Here is a 9,401-nt window from a genome sequence, read left to right on the forward strand (position 1 = left end):
ACTTGTTACGGTGCGTGAATGAGGACCCAAAAGCGAATTAACTTAAACAGAGCTTCTTTAATTACCAAACATAGGTAGGCTCAGACGGACCGGCAGATTCCGACAGGACAAGACAAGGTTACAGCAAACATGACGACAGTCTGGTTCAGGCATGAAACACAACAAACAAGAATCCGACAAGGACAGGAACAAAAACAGAGAGAGATATAGGGACCTAATCAGAGGGAAAAAGGGAACAGGTGGGAAACGGGGTGAATGGGTAGTTAGGAGGAGACAAGGCACAGCTGGGGGAAAGAGGGGGAGAAAAGGTAACCTAACAACGACCAGCAGAGGGAGACAGGGTGAAGGGAAAGGACAGAAACACACAACATGACAATACATGACAGTACCCCCCCACTCACCGAGCGCCTCCTGGCGCACTCGAGGAGGAAACCTGGCGGCAACGGAGGAAATCCTCGATCAGCGCACGGTCCAGCACGTCCCGAGAGGGAACCCAACTCCTCTCCTCAGGACCGTACCCCTCCCAATCTACGAGGTACTGGTGACCACGGCCCCGAGGACGCATGTCCAAAATTCTACGGACCCTGTAGATGGGTGCGCCCTCGACAAGGATGGGGGGGGGGGGGGAAGACGAGCGGGGGCGCGAAGGACGGGCTTGATGCAGGAGACATGGAAGACCGGGTGGACGCGACGAAGGTATCGCGGAAGAAGAAGTCGAACTGCGACAGGATTAATGACCCGAGAAATACGGAACGGACCAATGAACCGCGGGGTCAACTTGCGAGAAGCCGTCTTAAGGGGAAGGTTCTGAGTGGAGAGCCAAACTCTCTGACCGCGACAATATCTAGGACTCTTAGTTCTACGCTTATTAGCAGCCCTCACAGTCTGCGTCCTATAACGGCAAAGTGCAGACCTGACCCTCTTCCAGGTGCGCTCGCAACGTTGGACAAAAGCCTGAGCGGAGGGGACGCTGGACTCGGCGAACTGAGATGAGAACAGCGGAGGCTGGTACCCGAGGCTACTCTGAAAAGGAGATAGCCCGGTCGCAGACGAAGGAAGCGAGTTGTGGGCGTATTCTGCCCAGGGAAGCTGTTCTGACCAAGACGCAGGGTTGCGAAAAGAAAGACTGCGTAAGATGCGACCAATAGTCTGATTGGCCCGTTCTGCTTGACCGTTAGACTGGGGGTGAAAGCCGGAAGAGAGACTGACGGAAGCCCCAATCAAACGGCAAAACTCCCTCCAAAATTGAGACGTGAATTGCGGACCTCTGTCCGAAACGACGTCTGACGGAAGGCCATGAATTCTGAAAACATTCTCGATGATGATTTGTGCCGTCTCTTTAGCAGAAGGAAGCTTAGCAAGGGGAATGAAATGAGCCGCCTTAGAGAACCTATCGACAACCGTAAGAATAACAGTCTTCCCCGCTGACGAAGGCAGTCCGGTGACAAAATCTAAGGCGATGTGAGACCACGGTCGAGAGGGAATAGGAAGCGGCCTGAGACGGCCGGCAGGAGGAGAGTTACCGGACTTAGTCTGCGCGCAGACCGAACAAGCAGCCACGAAACGACGCGTGTCATGCTCCCGGGTGGGCCACCAAAAACGCTGGCGAATGGAAGCAAGCGTACCCCGAACGCCAGGGTGGCCGGCTAACTTGGCAGAGTGAGCCCACTGAAGAACGGCCAGACGAGTAGGAACGGGAACGAAAAGAAGGTTCCTAGGACAAGCGCGCGGCGACGGAGTGTGAGTGAGCGCTTGTTTTACCTGCCTCTCAATTCCCCAGACAGTCAACCCGACAACACGCCCCTCAGGGAGAATCCCCTCGGGGTCAGTGGAGGCTACTGAAGAACTGAAGAGACGAGACAAAGCATCAGGCTTGGTGTTCTTAGAGCCCGGACGATAAGAAATCACGAACTCGAAACGAGCGAAAAACAGCGCCCAACGCGCCTGACGCGCATTAAGTCGTTTGGCAGAACGGATGTACTCAAGGTTCCTATGGTCAGTCCAAACGACAAAAGGAACGGTCGCCCCCTCCAACCACTGTCGCCATTCGCCTAGGGCTAACCGGATGGCGAGCAGTTCGCGGTTACCCACATCATAGTTACGTTCCGACGGCGACAGGCGATGAGAAAAATACGCGCATGGGTGGACCTTGTCGTCAGAGAGGGAGCGCTGAGAAAGAATGGCTCCCACGCCCACCTCTGACACGTCAACCTCGACAACGAACTGTCTAGAGACGTCAGGTGTAACAAGGATAGGAGCGGATGTAAAACGATTCTTGAGGAGATCAAAAGCTCCCTGGGCGGAAACGGACCACTTAAAGCACGTCTTGACAGAAGTAAGGGCTGTGAGAGGAGCTGCCACCTGACCGAAATTACGGATGAAACGACGATAGAAGTTCGCGAAGCCGAGAAAGCGCTGCAGCTCGACGCGTGACTTAGGGACGGGCCAATCAATGACAGCTTGGACCTTAGCGGGATCCATCTTAATGCCTTCAGCGGAAATAACAGAACCGAGAAATGTGACGGAGGAGGCATGAAAAGTGCACTTCTCAGCCTTCACAAAAAGACAATTCTCTAAAAGGCGCTGGAGGACACGTCGAACGTGCTGAACATGAATCTGGAGTGACGGTGAAAAAATCAGGATATCGTCAAGGTAAACGAAAACAAAGATGTTCAGCATGTCTCTCAGGACATCATTGACTAATGCCTGAAAGACAGCTGGAGCGTTAGCGAGGCCGAAAGGAAGAACCCGGTATTCAAAGTGCCCTAACGGAGTGTTAAACGCCGTCTTCCACTCGTCCCCCTCCCTGATGCGCACGAGATGGTAAGCGTTACGAAGGTCCAACTTAGTGAAAAACCTGGCTCCCTGCAGGATCTCGAAGGCTGAAGACATAAGAGGAAGCGGATAACGATTCTTCACTGTTATGTCATTCAGCCCTCGATAATCTATGCAGGGGCGCAGAGACCCGTCCTTCTTCTTGACAAAAAAAAACCCCGCTCCGGCGGGAGAGGAGGAGGGGACTATGGTACCGGCGTCAAGAGCTACAGACAAATAATCTTCGAGAGCCTTACGTTCGGGAGCCGACAGAGAGTATAGTCTACCCCGGGGGGGGTGGTTCCCGGAAGGAGATCAATACTACAATCATACGACCGGTGTGGAGGAAGAGAGGTGGCCCTGGACCGACTGAACACCGTGCGCAGATCGTGATATTCCTCCGGCACCCCTGTCAAATCACCAGGCTCCTCCTGTGAAGAAGAGACAGAGGAAACAGGAGGGATAGCAGACATTAAACATTTCACATGACAAGAGACGTTCCAGGAGAGGATAGAATTACTAGACCAATTAATGGAAGGATTATGACAAACTAGCCAGGGATGGCCCAAAACAACAGGTGTAAAAGGTGAACGAAAAATTAAAAAAGAAATGGTTTTACTATGATTACCAGAAACAGTGAGGGTTAAAGGTAGCGTCTCACGCTGAATCCTGGGGAGAGGACTACCATCCAGGGCGAACAAGGCCGTGGGCTCCTTTAACTGTCTGAGAGGAATGTCATGTTCCCGAGCCCAGGTCTCGTCCATAAAACAGCCCTCCGCCCCAGAGTCTATTAAGGCACTGCAGGAAGCTGACGAACCGGTCCAGCGTAGATGGACCGACAAGGTAGTGCAGGATCTTGAAGGAGAGACAGGAGTAGTAGCGCTCACCAGTAGCCCTCCGCTTACTGACGAGCTCTGGCCTTTTACTGGACATGAAGTGACAAAATGACCAGCGGAACCGCAATAGAGACAGAGGCGGTTGGTGATTCTCCGTTCCCTCTCCTTAGTCGAGATGCGGATACCTCCCAGCTGCATGGGCTCAGCACCCGAGCCGGCAGAGGAAGATGGTAGTGACGCGGAGAGGGGGGCGACGGAGAGCGCGAGCTCCTTTCCACGAGCTCGGTGACGAAGATCAACCCGTCGCTCAATGCGAATAGCGAGTTCAATCAAGGAATCCACGCTGGAAGGAACCTCCCGGGAGAGAATCTCATCCTTTACCTCTGCGCGGAGACCCTCCAGAAGACGAGCGAGCAAGGCCGGCTCGTTCCAGCCACTGGAGACAGCAAGAGTGCGAAACTCAATAGAGTAGTCTGTTATGGATCGATTGCCTTGACATAGGGAAGACAGGGCCCTGGAAGCCTCCTCCCCAAAAACAGATCGATCAAAAACCCGTATCATCTCCTCCTTAAAGTCCTGATACTGGTTAGTACACTCAGCCCTTGCCTCCCAGATTGCCGTGCCCCACTCACGAGCCCGTCCAATAAGGAGAGATATGACGTAGGCGACACGAGCAGTGCTCCTGGAGTAAGTGTTGGGCTGGAGAGAAAACACAATATCACACTGGGTGAGGAACGAGCGGCATTCAGTGGGCTCCCCAGAGTAACACGGCGGGTTATTGATTCTGGGCTCCGGAGATTCGAAAGCCCTGGAAGTGGCCGGTGGATCGAGGCGGAGATGGTGAACCTGTTCTGTGAGGTTGGAGACTTGGGTGGCCAGGGTCTCAACGGCATGTCGAGCAGCAGACACTTCCTGCTCGTGTCTGCCTAGCATCGCTCCCTGGATCCCGACGGCTGAGTGGAGAGGATCCGAAGTCGCTGGGTCCATTCTTGGTCGGATTCTTCTGTTACGGTGCGTGAATGAGGACCCAAAAGCGAATTAACTTAAACAGAGCTTCTTTAATTACCAAACATAGGTAGGCTCAGACGGACCGGCAGATTCCGACAGGACAAGACAAGGTTACAGCAAACATGACGACAGTCTGGTTCAGGCATGAAACACAACAAACAAGAATCCGACAAGGACAGGAACAAAAACAGAGAGAGATATAGGGACCTAATCAGAGGGAAAAAGGGAACAGGTGGGAAACGGGGTGAATGGGTAGTTAGGAGGAGACAAGGCACAGCTGGGGGAAAGAGGGGGAGAAAAGGTAACCTAACAACGACCAGCAGAGGGAGACAGGGTGAAGGGAAAGGACAGAAACACACAACATGACAATACATGACAAAACTCCAGTCATTGAGTTCACCTCAATATGGCCTTCAATGGGAAAGCGTAGTAAATCATCATTGATTTAGTGCTAGAGTGTATTCAGAATGTGGCCATTCTGACATTCATTATAAAATGCCTCAGATAGGACCAAAAAAGCTCCAGACACTTTTTTTGTCCACATGTCAAAACGGGGGAAATCTTAGCAAATGGCTTAATGGTTATTCATGAGAATCAAGTGTGTGTGTGTGTGTGTGTGTGAGAGAGTGTGTGTTTGTGTGTGTGTGGATGTGGTGTTGCGGTGTGCATGCAGGCATGTGTGCATGTGTGTTTTCCTGTGATATAATTGTTGTTTTCTTCATCCAGTGTCTTCCATGAAATCACCTCAGCATGTCACACCCTGTTTCCCCTAGAGTGCAACGACAACATACCTTCACACAGAAAGAGAAAGAGAGAGAGAGAAAGAGAATGAGACAGAGAACTGGGAGAGAAAGGGGGAGAGAAGGGGTAGGATAGAGGAAGAGAACAAATGATTACCCTAGTTGAAATATTTCATCAGCGATTCCTGGCTACATATCCTGTGTGTGTGTGTGTGTGTGTGTGTGTGTGTGTGTGTGTGTGTGTGTGTGTGTGTGTGTGTGTGTGTGTGTGTGTGCGAGAGAGTGTGCTGGAGGGATATCTGCATTACTGCCTACTCTATAATTCAAATGCGGAGATGCAAAGAAGAAGCCATAACACTCAAACGTACACACAACACATGTACCTAAGGGTGACATAATATTTCCCCAATACCAACCGTCAGCTTACCAAATCACATACTATGCCTTTATATTAAGCAATTTTGAAGCCAAATGAATTTGATTTGAGAATGGACTGTTTCTTTAACCTTCCACTGGCATAGAGTTACTGAAATGAATACAGTTGATACCTCACATATACCATACCAGAGCCATAAATATATACTCTACACTGAGTATACAAAACTTTAAGGACACCGGTTCTTTCCATGACATAGACAGACCTAGTGAATCCAGGTGAAAGCTATGATCCCTTATTGATGTCACTGGTGTAACATCCAGTTATTTAGATGGCTTATGTTTATAAGAACTGAGGTCGGGGCATTCGTATAGTTTAGTTGAACTTTACTCAGAAGTTTGCTGGCATTCCATAGTTCACATGGCATATCACTCCTGCAGTCTGGCTACTGTAAAACATGGAACTGGAATCCCACAGTATGAATACATGGACTGGATTGTGACGTAATGTTCACTACATTACGGGGCGGCAGGGTAGCCTAGTGGTTAGAGTGTTGGACTAGTAAACGAAAAGGTTGCAAGTTCGTATCCCCGAGCTGACAAGGTACAAATCTGTTGTTCTGCCCCTGAACAGACAGTTAACTCACTGTCATTGAAAATAAGAATTTGTTCTTAACTGACTTGCCTAGTAAAATTAAATTTACATTTCACAATGAAGATACTTTGGTTATCACTACTGGTCAGTATAAATTTCACTTGGGATACAACACTAATGTTTTTAATTACATCTCTTCAATGAGAATAACTTGGAGGTCTTCTATTAGTTCTCATAGTGTATCAGGGTTTTGATCTGCGAACAACATTTTTTTTAAATGTGTCGTTTCATGGGCATGTCTCAGTGCCATTATAATTTTTTTTTTACCTCTTCCAACAGTTCGTATAGGTCATACTGTTTACACAGTATCCCAGTGGCCTAAGACACTGGACTCCTAAGCCATGGATTGTGAGTTCTAGTCTTTTCTGAAGTGGCTGAGAGCAGAGTGGCGCAGCGGAAGCGTGCTGGGCCCATAGCCCAGAGGTCGATGGATCGAAACCATCCTCTGCTAAACAGATTGTTTTCAAAAATGAAACGCAAACAGAAATTAGAAAGCTAAATTTCATTTGCATGTCTCATTGTTATCCAGTACACATTGTTTTTACTGCTTCTATCAGTTCGTACTATTTGCAAAAGATCGACAGTGCCCCAGTGGCCTAATGGATAAGGCACTGGCCTCCTAAGCCAGGGATTGTGGGTTCAAGTCCCATCTGGAGTGGATGGAAGCAGAGTGGCGCAGCGGAAGCGTGCTGGGCCCATAACCCAGAGGTCGATGGATCAAAACCATCCTCTGCTAAACAGTTTATTTTAAGTGCGAACAACATTTTTTAAAAATGTGTCGTTTCATGGGCATAATGTCTCAGTGCCATTATAATTTGTTTTTTACCTCTTCCAACAGTTCGTATAGGTCATACTGTTTACACAGTATCCCAGTGGCCTAAGATACTGGACTCGACGTTCTCAGTGCCATTATAATTTTTTTTTACCTCTTCCAACAGTTCGTATAGGTCATACTGTTTACACAGTATCCCAGTGGCCTAAGAGACTGGACTCCTAAGCCATGGATTGTGAGTTCTAGTCTTTTGTGAAGTGGCTGAGAGCAGAGTGGCGCAGCGGAAGCGTGCTGGGCCCATAACCCAGAGGTCGATGGATCGAAACCATCCTCTGCTAAATAGTTTATTTTAAGTGCGAACAACATTTTAAAAAAATGTGTCGTTTCATGGGCATAATGTCTCAGTGCCATTATAATTTGTTTTTTACCTCTTCCAACAGTTCGTATAGGTCATACTGTTTACACAGTATCCCAGTGGCCTAAGATACTGGACTCCTAAGCCATGGATTGTGAGTTCTAGTCTTTTCTGAAGGGGATGAGAGCAGAGTGGCGCAGCGGAAGCGTGCTGGGCCCATAACCCAGAGGTCGATGGATCGAAACCATCCTCTGCTAAACAGTTTATTTTAAGTGCGAACAACATTTTTAAAAAATGTGTCGTTTCATGGGCATAATGTCTCAGTGCCATTATATATTTTTTTTTACCTCTTCCAACAGTTCGTATAGGTCATACTGTTTACACAGTATCCCAGTGGCCTAAGATACTGGACTCCTAAGCCATGGATTGTGAGTTCTAGTCTTTTCTGAAGGTGATGAGAGCAGAGTGGCGCAGCGGAAGCGTGCTGGGCCCATAACCCAGAGGTCGATGGATCGAAACCATCCTCCGCTAAACAGTTTATTTTTAGTGCGAACAACATTTTTTTTAAATGTGTCGTTTCATGGGCATGTCTCAGTGCCATTATATATATTTTTTTACCTCTTCCAAAAGTTCGTATAGGTCATACTGTTTACACAGTATCCCAGTGGCCTAAGATACTGGACTCCTAAGCCAAAGATTTTGAGTTCTAGTCTTTTCTGAAGTGGCTGAGAGCAGAGTGGCGCAGCGGAAGCATGCTGGGCCCATAACCCAGAGGTCGATGGATCGAAACCATCCTCTGCTAAACAGTTTATTTTTTGTGCGAACAACATTTTTTAAAAATGTGTCGTTTCATGGGCATGTCTCAGTGCCATTATATATATTTTTTTACCTCTTCCAAAAGTTCGTATAGGTCATACTGTTTACACAGTATCCCAGTGGCCTAAGATACTGGACTCCTAAGCCAAAGATTTTGAGTTCTAGTCATTTCTGAAGTGGCTGAGAGCAGAGTGGCGCAGCGGAAGCGTGCAGGTCCCATAACCCAGAGGTCGATGGATCGAAACCATCCTCTGCTAAACAGGTTATTTTCAAAAATGAAACGCAAACAGAAATTAGAAAGCTATATTTCATTTGCATGTCTCAGTGCTATCCAGTACACATTGTTTTTACTGCTTGTATCAGTTTGTACTATTTGCAAAAGGTAGACAGTGCCCCAGTGGCCTAATGGATAAGGCACTGGCCTCCTAAGCCAGGGATTGTGGGTTCAAGTCCCATCTGGGGTGGATGGAAGCAGAGTGGCGCAGCGGAAGCGTGCTGGGCCCACAACCCAGAGGTCGATGGATCGAAACCATCCTCTGCTAAACAATTTATTTTAAGTGCGAACAACATTTTTAAAAAATATGTCGTTTCATGGGCATAATGTCTCAGTGCCATTATAATTTGTTTTTTACCTCTTCCAACAGTTCGTATAGGTCATACTGTTTACACAGTATCCCAGTGGCCTAAGATACTGGACTCCTAAGCCATGGATTGTGAGTTCTAGTCTTTTCTGAAGTGGCTGAGAGCAGAGTGGCGCAGCGGAAGCGTGCTGGGCCCATAACCCAGAGGTCGATGGATCGAAACCATTCTCTGCTAAATAGTTCATTTTAAGTGAGAACAACATTTTTTAAAAATGTGTCGTTTCATGGGCATGTCTCAGTGCCATTATAATTTTTTTTTTACCTCTTCCAACAGTTCGTATAGGTCATACTGTTTACACAGTATCCCAGTGGCCTAAGATACTGGACTCCTAAGCCAAAGATTTTGAGTTCTAGTCTTTTCTGAAGTGGCTGAGAGCAGAGTGGCGCAG

The 9,401-nt window shown here is 48.2% G+C and overlaps 3 non-coding genes across 3 annotated transcripts; all 3 read left to right on the plus strand.

Moving 5' to 3' along the window:
* The first annotated feature begins 7,013 nt into the window (after window positions 1-7,013).
* Window positions 7,014-7,086, plus strand: trnar-ccu (transfer RNA arginine (anticodon CCU)). Its single transcript has one exon. It is a non-coding gene; the product is annotated as a tRNA-Arg (tRNA).
* Window positions 7,087-8,762: 1,676 nt separating this feature from the next.
* On the plus strand, window positions 8,763-8,835 carry trnar-ccu (transfer RNA arginine (anticodon CCU)). The gene has a single exon. It is a non-coding gene; the product is annotated as a tRNA-Arg (tRNA).
* Window positions 8,836-8,841: 6 nt separating this feature from the next.
* trnav-cac (transfer RNA valine (anticodon CAC)) lies at window positions 8,842-8,913 on the plus strand. The gene has a single exon. It is a non-coding gene; the product is annotated as a tRNA-Val (tRNA).
* The last annotated feature ends 488 nt before the right edge of the window (window positions 8,914-9,401 follow it).

Source organism: Oncorhynchus clarkii, chromosome 7 (genome assembly GCF_045791955.1).
Source record: "Oncorhynchus clarkii lewisi isolate Uvic-CL-2024 chromosome 7, UVic_Ocla_1.0, whole genome shotgun sequence".
In the NCBI taxonomy this organism is placed as follows: Eukaryota; Metazoa; Chordata; class Actinopteri; order Salmoniformes; family Salmonidae; genus Oncorhynchus; species Oncorhynchus clarkii.